Genomic DNA, 15702 nt, shown 5'->3' with positions numbered 1-15702 from the left:
GGAGAGCAGTTAATTTCAAGAATCTAGACGCCATCTCTGCCCATTTATCAGGAGATTTTCCATTCCATTTCAAAGGGAGAGAAAGAATAATAACTGGTATCCAGACCATTTTAATAAACACGAAGTTCCCCAAAAGGCCTACCGTTCCAGACCTTATGGCTCCGGCCAAATCCTGTAAAAATAAAGATTAAACTGAACAGGGTATTTGTTTTTTTCTGATTGCTGTTATTTTGTTTGGGTAATAAAAGTCCCCAGGCATCTGGCCTAAGAGAGTGCTGACGGCCACTCCTCACCCACCGCTTGAAGGAACACTTCTTCCTCAGCTGCAGAAGGCTCCTCTCCCCAGTCACAGGCCCCACACCGCTCCCAGGGAGCCTGGCATACGCTGTCCTCAGCCGACCCCGCCACAGGGACCAGAGGGAGAGTGGGCGGCCACCACGCAGCAGTGCTGGGTTCTAGGGCCAGCAGTGCCTGGCTCTCAGATTCCCCATCCCTTTTGAAAATTATGTACTTTTAAGTCATTTCAACCTTTTGGAAGAACTGCAAGACCAGTACAAAGAACCACTGTCTGCCTCTCAGGAAATCAAACATTGGCCCAGGAGTCTTCTCTAGAGGCCTTGGAATTTCACCAATTGCCCCGATATTGTCTTCTATAGATATCCCCCCACCAAGTCAGGCCCACTCAGTGAGCGCGTGTGGGCAGGAGGTAGCGACTCCTCTCTCCCATCACATAGCCAAGCCAGCCCTTCCCACTCTTGCCCATTTTGCAGTAGAAGTTGCTGGCTGTGAGGAGTTGAGAGCATGTGAGCTGTTTGCCAGCCTCCCTGATCAACTTCCGTGTGACTTTTTCTTATCGATCGATACCTGTAATTATGGAAAATAGCCACAGATCAGTGGGAAGGTTCATGCTGCCTTTCATTAAGATGGTGCAGCTTCACAGTAGCCACCACCAAGAAAGCCTCCCTCTGCAGAAGTGGAGCAGTTAAGACACGGCACTTTAGCAATAGGGACAGTGTCTCATCTGCTCATTAAAACTGTGGCCAGGCGTGGTGGCGCACACCTGTAATCCCCACAACTGGGAAGGCTGAAGCAGGAGGACGGCGAGTTCAAAGCCAGCCTCCTCAATTTAGTAAGGCCCTAAGCATCTCAGTGAGACCCTGTCTCTAGATAAAATATAAGAAGGATGGGGATGTGGCTCAGTGGTTGAGCGCCCTGGGGTTCAGTCCCCAGTACCCAAACCAAACCAAACCAAAACAAAACAAAAAAACCCTGCTGCTCTGTCACTGCCTTTGATAAGGGTGACCATGCAACTCCCGGAACCTAACAACCACTAGATGCACCAGTCTGGAGGCTGCATTGAAGCTTTCGGTCCTTCTCAGGGTGGCTTTGGTCACAGTGTGTTTCTTAGGTCAAAGAAGCTTTACTATAAGAAGGAATGGTCACAGTCCATCACATTGTAGGAATATCAACCCCAGAGAGTTGTGACTAACAATTTTAATTATTAACTTACAGGGATATTGAACCGTATCAATAGGATCGTACAAGGTGTTCAGGGTCAGATCAGAAAGTGGAGCCCTTAATTATTCCATTAAAAAAAGACAGAAACTTTTTATTCATAATAATTTCCAACAAAGTAGACTAACAAGCCCCCAGGTACCTCAGCCCATCACCCCAGGGCTGTTTCTAGGTGCCCCTCCCCCAGCGGCCCACCCCACCCTGAGGGACTTGGAGCCCAGCCTCCCACAAGCCCTCCATCAATGACTCTGGCAGAGTGTCTCTGAGAGATGCAGGTCTTTAAACCACCAGACCCCTGCTGCATCTCCACTTGTTGCAATATCAATTGTTCTTGAATAGCCTTGAATATTCTTTCAGTGTTCACATTTCCTCAAATAAATTATATTAATTTATTTATAAATTTATAAAAATTTCTTATATAAATTTCTTCACAAATTTTTTGTATTTGGATCTAGATCAGGCCCATACATTGCAATCAGTTGTGTCCCCTAATTTATTTTAATCCCTAAAACCCCTGCAAACCTCCTTGTTTTTCTTTGTAAATTGTTTGTGGGAGAAACCTGGCCAATTGTCCTGTACAGTTTCAAAAAGTCCAGCTTTGGTTGATATTATCCTCAGGGCATCATTTATTATGTCCTTTCCCCTGTACTTCTTGTAAATGGCTGGTTTACTCTCAAGGCTTAATTAAATTCAAGTTCAAATTTTTAAATAAAACTCCTTCATAAGTGATGGCGTATTCTTCCAACAAGAGTAACACCTGGGTGCAGTGGCACACGCCTGTAATCCTACTGGCTCAGGAGGCTGATTCAGGAAGATCGCAAGTTCAAAGCCAGTCTCAGCAATGACAAGGTGCTAAGCAGCTCAGTGAGATCCTGTCCGTAAATAAAATACAAAATAGGGCTGGGTTGTGGCTCAGTGGTTGAGTGCCCTGAGTTCAATCCCCAGTACCAAAAATAAATAAATAAGACAATGTCACATTATTTCTCTTCGAATGATATTGAATAACACTCAGTACTCATTACCTGGACTCACTATTTAATTAAAGATGAAGAATGATATATTTATTTATTTTTGTTGTTGTTTTGTACTGGGGGTTGAGTGCAGAGGTGCTTTACCACTGAACTGAGCTACATCCCCAGCTCCCTCACCTTTTTTTGAGACAAGGTCTTACCAAGTTAAAATCCCCCTGTCTCAGTCACTGAGTCACTGGGTTTACAGGTGTGCACCATCACACCTGGCTGGAAAATGAAATATTTGAATGCTAACAATCCATCCTCTTTTGTGATCTATAAAGATAACTTACCTGTATTTTATTTCAAAGATATTGATAGCTATTTGATTTCAAAGATAGTTCATTTAAAAAAACGTTATTCTTTCTTTTCACTTAGCAATTTTCAAAATAAGGAACTGGTTTCCTAGAACAATCCAAAGGTAATCAATGAGTTTCTTTTTAAATACTACATGAATTTGTGGATTTAGATGTAGTTGGTAGGTTTTAATCTGTTGCAGTTTTTAGGATTCCAGGCATGTTATTGAACCAAATCAACTTGTATCTCTTTTCTTTATGCTGAAAAAATCCCAGTTCCAAATAATGCCAATAATAACTGTTTTGTTTCATCTTGCTACACACACACACACACACACACACACACAGGTCTCAAAATAACAATGTGTCACCAGTAATGTATTTACAGAAGATGGTTATTCAGTTGAAGAACACAGTATATACACTTGCTGGAGTGACTTGGATTCCCAGTTGGTATTTGGGACAATTGAACATGCACAGAAAGAAGGTCCTCACTTAGGATTCAGCAAACGTAGGCATGAGTCTGTGGAAGTGGCCTTGGCCAGGATCTCAAGACCACCTTGAGGCCCAGATGGAGCAGGAGGGCCAGCATCCTGCCTAAATGTGCCGTCGTGTAAGACCAGTGGCAAGAATCTGTTGTCAGGTGTTCACGTAAAAGATCATTCTTCCTTGGAGCCTGGCTTCCTTTTCAGGCTATAAGGTCTCAAATCATTTTTGGTTTCAATTAACTCCATTTGAGTTTCTGAACACTGGGTGTAAAGGGAACTTCAGACTCAGGCAACCCTCTTATTTTACACTTAGGGAAATTGGCTCTCAGAGGAGTTGGGCCTGCTTATGTTTTAAATCAAGGTGTGAGGTAGATGGAAATTCTCATTTAATCACCTTTTGCTGGGTTTGGGAGAGGGAAAGTTTTAAATTCAAATAATTTGTAAAATGTCAATAATTTTATTATGATTAGGTTAAATTCTATCATGGCTTACGGATGTGAGAATAATTATAGAAATAAATAAGAAAGTGTAATGACTAGTTCTCTCTTATGTCATCTGACCACACTGTGTGACAGTGAGCATTAAAGAGTGACCAAATCAAAAAATACAAACGCTAAAGCTGTGCCCTAAGAGGTCAGTCCTGTTGATGACAATAAGAAAGGGCAATGTCTTCAAAGGCGGCTGAGTCACCATTCTACATTTCTGGTCCCTTTGGGAAGAAAGGAAGACCTAGTAGGAAAAAGAACTGAACGAAAGAGCCAAACATTTAACTCACAGCAAAGAACTAAAGTTACAAAAAGCATCTGAAAAAATAAGCAGCTTTACTCATAATTGAAGAAATGAAAGTCAAATCATTAGCAACATGAAGTTTTTCACTTAAATTGTGAAGAATGTAAACATGATACCCAGTGTTGTGAATGATATAGGAAAATACACACTAAACATACTGTTGCTGAGAATGTAAAAACATGAAACTGTAGAGGATGTTTTGAAATATCTCTCTTAAAATTCAAGATGCACATATCCTTTGACCTAACAATTCCATTGCTAAGAAATCTACCCTAAGGATACACTTGCTTTGTGGATAAGGATGTTCACTTAGCATGTTTACGGTAAATGTAAGTGGTTATCAATACAGGACTGGCTAAATAAATTATTGCACAGACATATAATGGAATATTACTCAACTGTTTAAAAGTATAAGGTAGAGGGGGCTGGGGTTATGGCTCAGTGGTAGAGTACTTGTCTTGCACATGTGAGGCACTGGGTTTGATTCTCAGCACTACATATAAATAAATGAATAAAATAAAGGTTCCCCTCCCCCAAAATAAAGGTCCATCAATAAATTAAAAAAAATTTTTTTAAGTACATGGTAGAACTATATATACTAAAGTAGAAATTATATATATAATTTTAGGATATATATATATATATTTTACCCAATATATATTTTATTTTATTTTGGGGGGTACCAAGGATTGAACCCACCCTGCACAAAATGTATTTTAAATAAAAATGCAAAATAAATACCAGTGTGCCTACAAAGTACAATTTGTGCAAAAATAATTCCAAAGACTATGCATATATGTTCTGTGTTTGCATAAATTGTTTCTGCTTTTGGTGTGCAGAAACTGGACACAGACTTCAATTTTCATGTTATACCTTTTTTTTCCCGAGTTTGTGTTTTTCATGTGAATGAATTAACTTTATTTCAATTCCTCTTTTTGACCCTGCTGGTGTGCAACCCAGGGTGATTCTTTACTGCAGTTTTTTTTTCATAGATTATGACCTCATATTCACATAGCTGGTAAACAGTGAATATAAGTGAATAGTATCTTAAGTGAATACAGAATCAAGATTTTTGATCAGGAGTAAGTGTCCTGGCAGAGTCCTCTGGACTTTTGAAGTAATTGGAAAAGAAAACAGGAAAACACTCCGATTTTAATATCTTAACCCTCCTGATAAAGCAGAACTCTGTGACCCAGCCTGAGGAGGCACGGGATCAGGATGCAGGGTGTAATAGGAAACCTGGGATGTGGAGGAAACAGGACTTAGGGGACAGAGTTTGGAACTCGCTCTTCTGAACTGGAGCATTCCCATCTGAAAACAGTGGGACAGATGACATCAGACCCGGCCCTTTTCTTGATTCTGGGTGGGAAGTGGCCAATTTGGTGTCTTTTCCATGGGCAGCACAGCCATGAATGACAGTCATGGCACCTTGGATGACCCCCAGAGGTGAGGAAGTCACTTAGCGAGTGGTGACTATAAGGCAACACCTGTAAAAACCCAAGTTAAGAAAGAAAATTTGCTGGCTAACTTGGAAGCCCTCCGCCCACACAGTGTCCTCCTCCCAGGAGTGACCACCATCCTGACTTTCTTCTCTTTTCTTTTGGGGCCCTGAAGAGTAAATCCAGGGCCTATGCGTGCCAGGCAAGTGTTCTACAACTAAGGGCCACCCTGACTCCTCCTGTGACTTTCATGGTCCTCACTCCTGTGCCTTCTTATTCTCTAGTGTTCCCCCATTACTCCCTTCAGCCTACTGGCTGCCTGGCCACACGCCTCTGCTGTAATGCACATGTGGAAGAATGCCAGTCCTCTGAGAGTCCAGTCTATAGCTTCCCCCTGTTAGAGTTTTATGTGAGTCTCACACATGATGCAATTCAACTTGCACGTCAGAGACTTGAGCAGTTGGATCTCTTTGACTGGATTACAGAAGCCAGGAGCCACACCGTGTCTTACCTCTGTTCTTGTGATGTTAGAAGCCTTTAACTGGGTCTATTAATTCCTTGCAGGGGAAGAGTTGCAAGATGGTAATGCTCTAATACTATCATTTATTAAGCAGGATGATGTGTTTAAAAAACACTTCTCTTTGCTTACTATCTGGTACAGATCACATAGGAAATAAAGGATAAATGTTTGGTTCCTTCCCCTTTATCTGTCAGTTTTCATGATAATGAATTTTCTTCTTACTCTCTGAAGGTGAATGATTAAATACATGCATCTGCACATGTATGTCTATATATAAACGATCAGAAATTCATGGACTTAAATGTACTTGATGAATTTTAGTTCATTGCAATGATTATCCTTTTCCCTTTATAGCTTTACTGAGGTAAAATTAAAGTACAATAAAATGCACATATTTGAAGTATGCAATTTGATCAGTTTTGACATTTATATAACCAATGCAATCAATATAAGAAGCATTTCCATTACTTTTTTAATTTAAAATCATACAGACTGTGTTTTCTGCATGATTTATTACATTAGAAATCAATCACCTTAAGATATATGGAACCCTACCCCCATACGTCAACTTTTCAAAATTAAATGGCACATTTATAAGTATCTCAGAGGTCAAGGAAGAAAGCACAAGAAAAGTAAATAAAGAATGCCTTGAATTAAATGATAATAAATGCTTGAAATATCAGGATCTCTGGGATGAAACAATAGTCAGATGAACATTTATAACTTACAGTGCTCATATCAGAGAGAAGCTAGAATAACAATCAAATTATTTTCCAATTGTGCAGTAGGAAGGAAAAATAAGAGTAGGAGCATAAATATATGAAATAGAGAAGAAATAATACAGCTAATTTGATGAAAACAAGTCTAATCAAGAAAAAACAAGAACACAAAAATTAGTGTCAATGGAAAGGGAGCTATCAAAATGACCCTACAGATGCTTAAAATATATTAAGGTAACATAATTGTATGCCAGCTATGTGATAGCTTACATAACATGGTCTGTATTAGAGAAGGATCCATGTGCTGCTGAGAAGAAAGTGTGTTCAGTCATTAATGGATGAAATATTCTATATATGTCTGTTGAGCCTAAATTATCAATTGTATTTCTTACTTCTATAGCTTCTTTATTTAGTTTTTGTTTGTTGGATCTATCCAGTGGTGACAGAGGCATGTTAAAGTTACACAGTATTATTGGGCTGTGGTCTGTTTGATTCTTGAAATTGAGAAGGGTTTGTTTGATGTATGTAGATGCTCCATTGTTTAGGGCATAAATATTTATGATTGTTACATCTTGTTGATTAACTTTTGCTTAAAGTCCACTTTATCTGATGTGGGCATAGAAACCCCTGCTTGTTTCCTCAGTCCATGTGAGCGATACATTTTTTCCCATCCTTTCACCTTCAGTCTGTGGATGTCTTTGCCTATGAGGTGAGGCTCTTGGAGACAGCTTATTGTTGGGTCTTGTTTAATAATCCAATCTGCCAGTCTGTACCTTTTGATTGATGAGTTTAGTCCATTAATGTCCAGGGTTTTTACTGAGATATGATCTGTATCCCGGTCATTTGGGTTTATTTCTAGGTTTTCATTTGAATGAGTTTCTCCTTTGGTTGGCTGTTTCTTTAGTGTAGTTCCTCCCTTTGCTGGTTTTCACTTTTTTTTTTTTTTCATAGCATCTTCAGGGAATATTTTGTTGAGAATGTTCTGTAGTATAGGCTTTCTAGTTGCAAATTCTTTTTTTTTTCTTTTTTTAGTTGTAGTTAGACACATTACCTTTATTTTATTTATTCATTTATTTTTTATGTGGTGCTGAGGATGGAACCCAGCGGCTCGCATGTGCTACGCAAGCACTCTACCACTGAGCCCCAGCCCCAGCCCCTCTAGTTGCAAATTCTTTTAACTCTTGTTTATCATAGAAGGTTTTTATTTCATCTTCAAATCTGAAGCTTAATTTTTCTGGATATAGGATTCTTGGTTGGCATCCATTTCCTTTGAGAGCTTGGTATATGTTATTCCAGGACCTCCTAGCTTTGAGGGTCTGGATTGAGAATCAGCTGAGATCTGAGTTGGTTTCCCTGTATACGTGATCTGATACTTTTTCTCTCACAGCTGTTAAAATTTTATCCTTATTCTGTATGTTAGGCATTTTTATTATAATGTGTCTTGGTGTAGGTCTGTTGTAATTTTGTACATTTGGGATCCTGTAAGCCTCCTGTATTTGATTTTTCATTTCATTCTTAGATTTGGGAATTTTTCTGATATTATTTCATTGAAAAGATTGTGTATTCCTTTGGTTCACCTTCATCTATCCTGATAAATCTTAAATTTGGTCTTTTCATGTTATCCCACAGTTCTTGGAAGTTCTTGTTAAGTTTCTTAACATCTTCTCTCCATGGTCAACTCTATTTTGTCTTCATTGCCTGAGGTTCTGTCTTCCAAGTGGTCTAGTCTGTTGGTGATGCTTTCTATTGAATTTATAATTTGTTTTTTTGTTTCCTTCATTTTGAGGATCTGCTTGTTTGTTTGTTTTTCAGAATTTCTCTCTTTATTGAACTTATCTTCACTTCCTGTATTTTCTCTCTGATCTCATTTCTTATATCATCCTTTACTTCACAGATCAGTTTAACTATGTACATTCTAAACTACTTCTCTGACATTTCTTCCACTGGGTGTTGATGGATTCTGTTGTTGGAGTATCTTGATTTGTTTGGGCAATTTGTTCCTTTGCTTTTTCATGTTGCTGGTGTGTCTACCCATCTAACAGTACGGATCTGAGGCAATAGAGTTTCTACCCTGTGGACTTACAGTGTCCCTGCAGGTTTCCAGAACCTCCCTGTTGAGGGGAGAGACAAATAATAACAACAACCAATGCAAACAATTTACAGCATTAAACCAAATAGCTCCTGCTGTGATGTCAATGACGTTAATTGTCACAATAAATAGAAATTGCATGATCAGTTATTGCCTACAATAAAAAAACAGCAAGTCTGCAAAAGGGTTTATAATTTCAATTGGTAGAAAGGAAGAGAACAGAAGTGATATAGGGTATGATTATGAGGGAGGAGAGAAGAAGTAAAAATTAAAGGAAGAGTGAAAGAGTGATAGAGATTGGCTGTTAGTAGAAGAGATAATTAAGGGAAACATGTAGGCGACAAAAGTATATATAAAGTAAATCTTTTTTAAGTTAAAAAATAAAAATAAAAGAATTCAAAACAAAACTAGAATATACTAATCAAACATCCAAGTTAAAAAAAAACTAATCTATGAAAAATATCTGGCTTCAAAAATGATAGAGATGAGAAGAAAAAAAAAAAGGAAACTGTATAAATGTCCATGTACCATTAAGGTCACAATTAAACAGAGAAAGAGATTTAAAAAAAAGACTATGATAAAAAATTAAAGAATTCTTTCTATTGGAGTTGAAAAGATTCTCAGCTTCTCTTCTCAGCAGTTTTAGGTGGGGTCTTCTGGAGTGTGTTGCTCTCCCCTCTGGGGTTAATGCCAGTTGGTCTGGAACTTTTAAATTAGCACCTCCAGTGCTCAGCACTTGTTGGTACCCCAGAAATCTCCCTTGGGTTCTTCTCATGTGGGGGGGACCCAATTCTTAGTCCCCTGTGTCACCTTCGGCCCCCGGTTTTCTAGTCTTGGGTTCAGTCTCCAATCTTTTCTGCCCTTGCCCTTCCAAGTTCCCAGCCAGATGCCTCTCTCCCAGCAGGTCCTGCAAGCTGTCGGATCAGAGTGGGAGGGGTAGAGCCACGTGGGTTTCCATGACTGTTGTACCCAGTGTAAACCTCTTTCCATGTTTGATTTTCTCCTGGCCACTTAAGCACACTCTATGTCGTGTAGTGTGTGTTTACTGAACCTGTATTTTGGGCCAAATTCAGGTTTGTTAGGAATCAGTCCCCTTGGAGACTGGCCCCCACATACTGTGGGTGCAAAATGGTTCCTTCCTTTGTCCTCTGATTGAGGCCTGGAGAGATGGCGGCTTCTTTCTCTACACACAGATATGGTGCAGCACGTCTTTCAGGTTTGCTGGACAATGTCCTTGGTCTCTAAATGCGCCACACCCAGACACGCCTCAGGCCTCCCCAAAATGCAGGTTCCTTTAATTCCCTTTTCCCTCCACTATGCATGGAGGGACCTCTCTGGCTGGTGCTTCTGGCCAGGCCGTGGCAGTGGCTATGCCACTGGGAATTTCTTCCTTATTTTAATATATCCAACCTGATCTGCTTTGATTGTCCAGTTTTAAATTCCAGTAGAGTGCCTGCTTTTTTTTTGTTCATCCACCTTGATGAGAAGCTGCCTGTCTGCTTTCTTGGTTTCGCTCCACGAGCAGCCAGGAGAGTGACCTTCTCTCTTCCGCCATCTTGAAAAAACTCAATGATTATCCTTATTGAACCACATAAAATCCCATCTTTGACCAGGAGAAGGTAGGTGAGTACATCTTCATAATAAATCACTATTCGTTCATCAATTTATTCATTCACTCATTCATTTATTGATGGTTATTGGACCTCTAATAGACAAGACAGATAACTGAATAATGTACAGAGTTTAAAAAATAATAAAAAAAAATTGGTCTCTGTCCACAGATGGCTCGTAGTCTATAGGAAAAAAGTATATACAGGTTGCAACTAGAAGGTGGTAACATAAAAGAGGTAGAAAGTAAAGTGAGTATGATAAGTGATAAACCTCCTTTGCTCTGTCACCATAAGCATGGGGTTCCAGTTGTGGTCCACAACAGCTGCTCCACCCCTTCCATTATGCTAAAGTCTCCTCAGCAAGTGGAGAGGCACAGGGTCCTTCCCTATAGGTGCAAAACCACATCATTTCTGCTCACCTACTGATAGCCAGAACTTAGTCACTTGGCCACACCCAGCTGCTAGGGAGGCTGGGAAATTCACTGTGTGGTCATGTTCCTTCTTGCTCATTTTGATTCTGTAGACCTCACGGGGGCTGTTGGCATCTGCTCTTCTCACAAGCTCCCAGCACAGCTGATGGTGTTGGCCCCTTGAGAGGGTCCATCTGCTTAGGGAGGTTCTGCTGGCCACTGGGGTCTTCACTAATCTGTCCTTGCTGCTCCTGCAGCCATTTAGGGAAATGCCTTTGGAGGGCGTTGCCAATTCATATTCAATACCCAGTGTGCATAATGTAATTACAAGACTCTTTGCCTAAAGTAATGAAGTTTTCCCTTGGGATCAGAAAATCTGGGCAATAGTATTACTAGCATAATAGTAATAATAATGAATTGCTTTCTAAAGTAGAAAACAAATCACAGTAGCACACGAATTTCTCGGGATGATAAATATTTTGATTTGTGGCCTTCATCCAGTTTTCTTCAAACATTTTGAAAGTGTGAAAAATTATACTTGATGCCAGTATAAATAGCATTTTTATTTCCTAGCGAAATCTAAGCTCTTCAAGTCCCTTTAAGTATTTATCTTTTCAATTTTGTGAGTAAAAATAGAAGCAAGCATCCCTGGGAAGCTTGCCTGGCTCCTCGGCCTGGGCTGCCACTCTAGTCCTCCTCCACCACTGAGAGCCGCCCTGCCCGGCAGCCCCCAGGGCACAGGACTGTCTGCATCTCTTTCATCGCCTAGAACATTCCTGGTCCCCAGGGTTGGAGGCTGGGGTTTGGATTTCTCTGTTTGTTTTGTAGCCAGCAACTGGTCTCTTCTGGCTGGTCTGGCAGTGCCTGGTGGTGGTGGTGGGGGGGGGGGGTTGGCTGCCCTTCAGTGAGGGGCACCTGGATGTGTCAGATGTACAAATGTGCAACAACAAATCCTGTCAATATGTGCAACTATAATGCACCAGGTAAAAAAAAAAGGAAAAAAAAAAAAAAAAAAGACTAGCTCAGAATCATCAGGAAGATGATGGAGGTAAAGACCTAGGTGAGCCAGGGTGCTGTGTGCACCCAACAGGGCACTGCGCCGTGTGGCTGTCATGACTCTTATTATTTTTGAGCCCAGTTGTGCCAGGAAGTAAGTGCTTTGTTAATTCTTTCCTATAATTGTCTCAACAATCACATGAGGTAGTTGCTACTCTCATCTCTGTTTTGCAAATAGGGAAACAGAGGCACCAAGAGATTTGGGGACTTCCTTTAGGACACAGGACTGAGTGGCAGATCCAGGATTCAAACCTGGACTTTGCAATCCAGAGTTTAGGCCCTTAACTTGGATATTGCGGGGTGGCAGGGGGTGGGGGTTACTGGGGATTGAACCCAGGGCCTCCCTTATGTTAGGAGAGTAAGTGCTGTACCAGTGAGCTACATTCTCAACCCTTTTTATTCTGTTTTGAGATAGGGTCTTCCTAAAATGCCCAGGCTGGCCTTGAACTTGCAATCCTCTTGCCTCAGCCTCCCCAGTAGCTGAGATCACAGGCCTGCACCACTGCACCTGGCAATTGGACATATTTAAAGCAGATTCTGTTATAGTAAGAACATATTTTGGATGTGTTCAAACTCAGGTCTAGATCTTAAAATTACAGTTGTATTTCATTTCTTTGGATATTTCAAAATGTGTCTTTGACCTCAGGCAGTGCCTCCTGGAGACTTTTGGCCAGCACCATATTTGTGGGTGACCTAAGCTCTGTATTTCCAGCTTAGGCTACAGGCAGGAGAGGAGAAAAGGCCATTCCTTGGGCATGAGAGGAAGAAAGAAGCAGGACCCAGGGAGGACCCGCCCCTCTGTTTGGGATGGTGGGTCATCAGCACCGTGATCGCACTCCTTTCTGCGTGTTTTGGTCCAGATAATGTGTATTTCCCCCTCCCTCCAACTTTGAAAATCATTTACCCTACAGTGTATAAAATAGGAATGCTGTGTGCTTTTGAAAGACACACAAAAATGGAAAGGGAATTTACCTTACCCCCTCTGGGCATCTCAATGAGCATTTTTAAAGCTGCTTAATGAAGCATGGGTCTTCTTTAGAGCTGACTTACATTCAAGCTGCAGGCTTTGGAGTTTTTTCCTCCCCACCCCCTGAACAGGAGCCCAGGATCTCTTCTCTCTCTCCTCCCCACCCCCAGCTCCATGCATCCTCATCTACCACCCCCCCAACCAGGAGGCACATATCCTGTGGCTCCCACCCCCAAGTCAGCTTGAAAATAGTGCTCAGAGGGAGAGAAAGAGGCTTTGGGGAGTGTGACCTGAGCAGTCAGCTCCGGCAAAATGTGCACAATAAACTTCTATCTGGACTGAATTGTTCTGTAAAGTGGCAATCACTTCCCAGACAGACAGGCCCTGGAGGACCCGCGATTCTGCATGGTTTAATCACCGTTGCTATGGAGAAAGCCACTATTTCATTAGAGAAAGCGCCTTAACGCAATTAACACATAGTTCAGTTGTTCTCCATCCCTTTTGGGTCCGGAGACAGAGGGGGTTATGGGGTGTTGCTTTCCCTGGGGGCCCCAAAGGAGACAGCAGGCCAAACAGGACATGAGGTTTCCCAGGAAGTAAACTCACAGCCCAGGACTGGCTGGGGAGGGGGTGACTGAGGGAGGGGCTCAAAATTAGCAGAACACCCAGGGTGGGGTTGCAAAACAAAATGAAACAAAGAGAAAGTCTCTGCTTATGAGTGTAGAAATACACTAAAAATCTGTACACATCCTCTAGTGAAATCGATTTTTCTACCAAGCTGGTAGCCTGACCAGTATAGACACAGCTGACCAGCCCTCTGGGCTCCTTGTGTCTGCCCCTGTCCTGGATTGCTTTTTTTTTTTTTTTTTAACTCCCTTTCACAGGCTCATTTGCAATCCAGGGAAGAGAATGTGTTCTCCTTAACTGGGCCATCCAAAGAAACTTTCCCCAGGGTGCCCGCCTGGCTAGGAAAAGGAGAGGCTAACAAAATGGTGGGTTTTTCTGGTTTATGAATGTGGATTTGGGGATGACTTTTCTGAAGTTAATAAATGCCGGGTGTCTCCCGAAGGCGGGCCATAGCTCACACCTCTCTTCTCTGTCTGTGTAGAGTAAAAGCCAGGCAACCGTTTAGCTCTCCATCAATGGTATTTTTAAAAGAAGAAGAAAGAGCAGGTACTTGCACGCATCCCCTTCTGAGAAATCCTCCTGGAAAGTAGCAAAGTTGGCCAACAAAGCAACGCAGCAGCATATGAATCCTGTACATGGATGTTTTGCATCATCCCTAATTAGCTAATGTATTTCTTTCCGCTGTACTCTTGGGGGAATTCTCAAGCGTGTCCCCTGCCGCTCCTGGAGACCGCAGAAAAGCAAATGACACCGAATTTTCCCTTCTTAATTAAAATGTTAAACAGGGTTAAGATGCCAAGCTTCATCAGAGGTATTTGTTCCCCTGGTGAACCCGGAGCCCTGCGGGGTTCAGTTCAATGGGACTTATTTGAGTCAACACGTTATTAAGTTTCCAAATGTAATCAGCCCAGATAGTTTAATGGAAACTTTCTCCTTTCTTTTAATAAGCATGTGGTTTGGTTAAAAAAGCACTCAGGTTAGGTGCCCTGTGTTGCCCTTCCGTAACCAAATCACCATAGCAACAGGCAGCTGGTTTCTAGAAAGCCGGGTGAGGCTGTGAGAGGGTGACCTGCGGGAGCCCAGCCCCCAGCGCAGCCCCTGGCCAGGCATAAATATCCTCAATGGGATTAGAATGCTGAAGGGGCGAGAGGCTGTGGGAAAGCTTTGGTCTGCAATATTCATCTTCTCTGCAGCGCCTTAACATTTCCACTCGGGCCACAATGGGGTTAAAAGTAAGAGCAAATGTTTTGATGGGTTTATTTTGAATTATGAATTCATGGATCTGCATAATTGCCTGTCAGCATGGACCTGCTTCTGACTGGGCCCTCTGAAGACCAGAGGATGGGTGGATGGAGCGGGTGGTGGGAATCGACACCAGGGAGTGACTTTAGCGTAGAGAATTAATTACATGGCTCGAGGGGACAGACCCTTGGTATCTTAGAGACAGGCTTCAGGCTCCCAGCCCTGCTGCTCACGTCTGTGCAATGCAAAGAATGAGCCTTTTTCCTTACGGGTCGTTATTATAGAGGAAAGAAAGAAGTGGAAGGCACCATCGCTGTCTCCTGGTCTGCACAGCATGGGTAGGATTCTGGGCTCCTGGCTGGTCAAAGGGTTCTCCTGCCGTGGGCTGAACTGAGCCCCCATTCACACGTTCTTCACTCCAGAACCACAGAGGCCATGTTTGTAGGCAGGGGTCTAAAAGAGGTGATCACATGAAAATGAAACTATTAGGTGAGTCCTCATCCAATCGGACTGATGTCCCCACAAGGAGAGGACGTTTGGACACAGAAAGACATGGAGCACGGGGAGAACACCCCCGAGGACACTCTGAACAGGAGCCAGCTGCCAGCCAGGCCTCCATCCCAGACCTGCGGCCTCAGAACTGAGAGCAAATGTGCTTCAGGTCTCCCAGGGGTGGCACCTTGTCCTGGCAGCCCCCGTGAATCAGGACATGCCCCAGCTCTGCCAGCTGCCTCGACAACCCCGTGTCCGATGTCTTTAGGAAGGCCTGAAAAGACAATCCAGGGCCCCGCCGAAATCTTCTCTTTGGAAAAAAAACAAAAGTCATAATCCTAAACCAAAGATGCTGCCATTAAAGCAAAGTTAGCACCCAATCTCCCAGCCCCCCAGCAGCCTAAGATCCTCTCCTTGGAAATCAGTATGAGGC

The sequence above is a fragment of the Marmota marmota genome, unplaced genomic scaffold, assembly GCF_001458135.2.
Source record: "Marmota marmota marmota unplaced genomic scaffold, marMar, whole genome shotgun sequence".
Lineage (NCBI taxonomy): Eukaryota > Metazoa > Chordata > Mammalia > Rodentia > Sciuridae > Marmota > Marmota marmota.
This window is presented reverse-complemented; position numbering follows the sequence as displayed.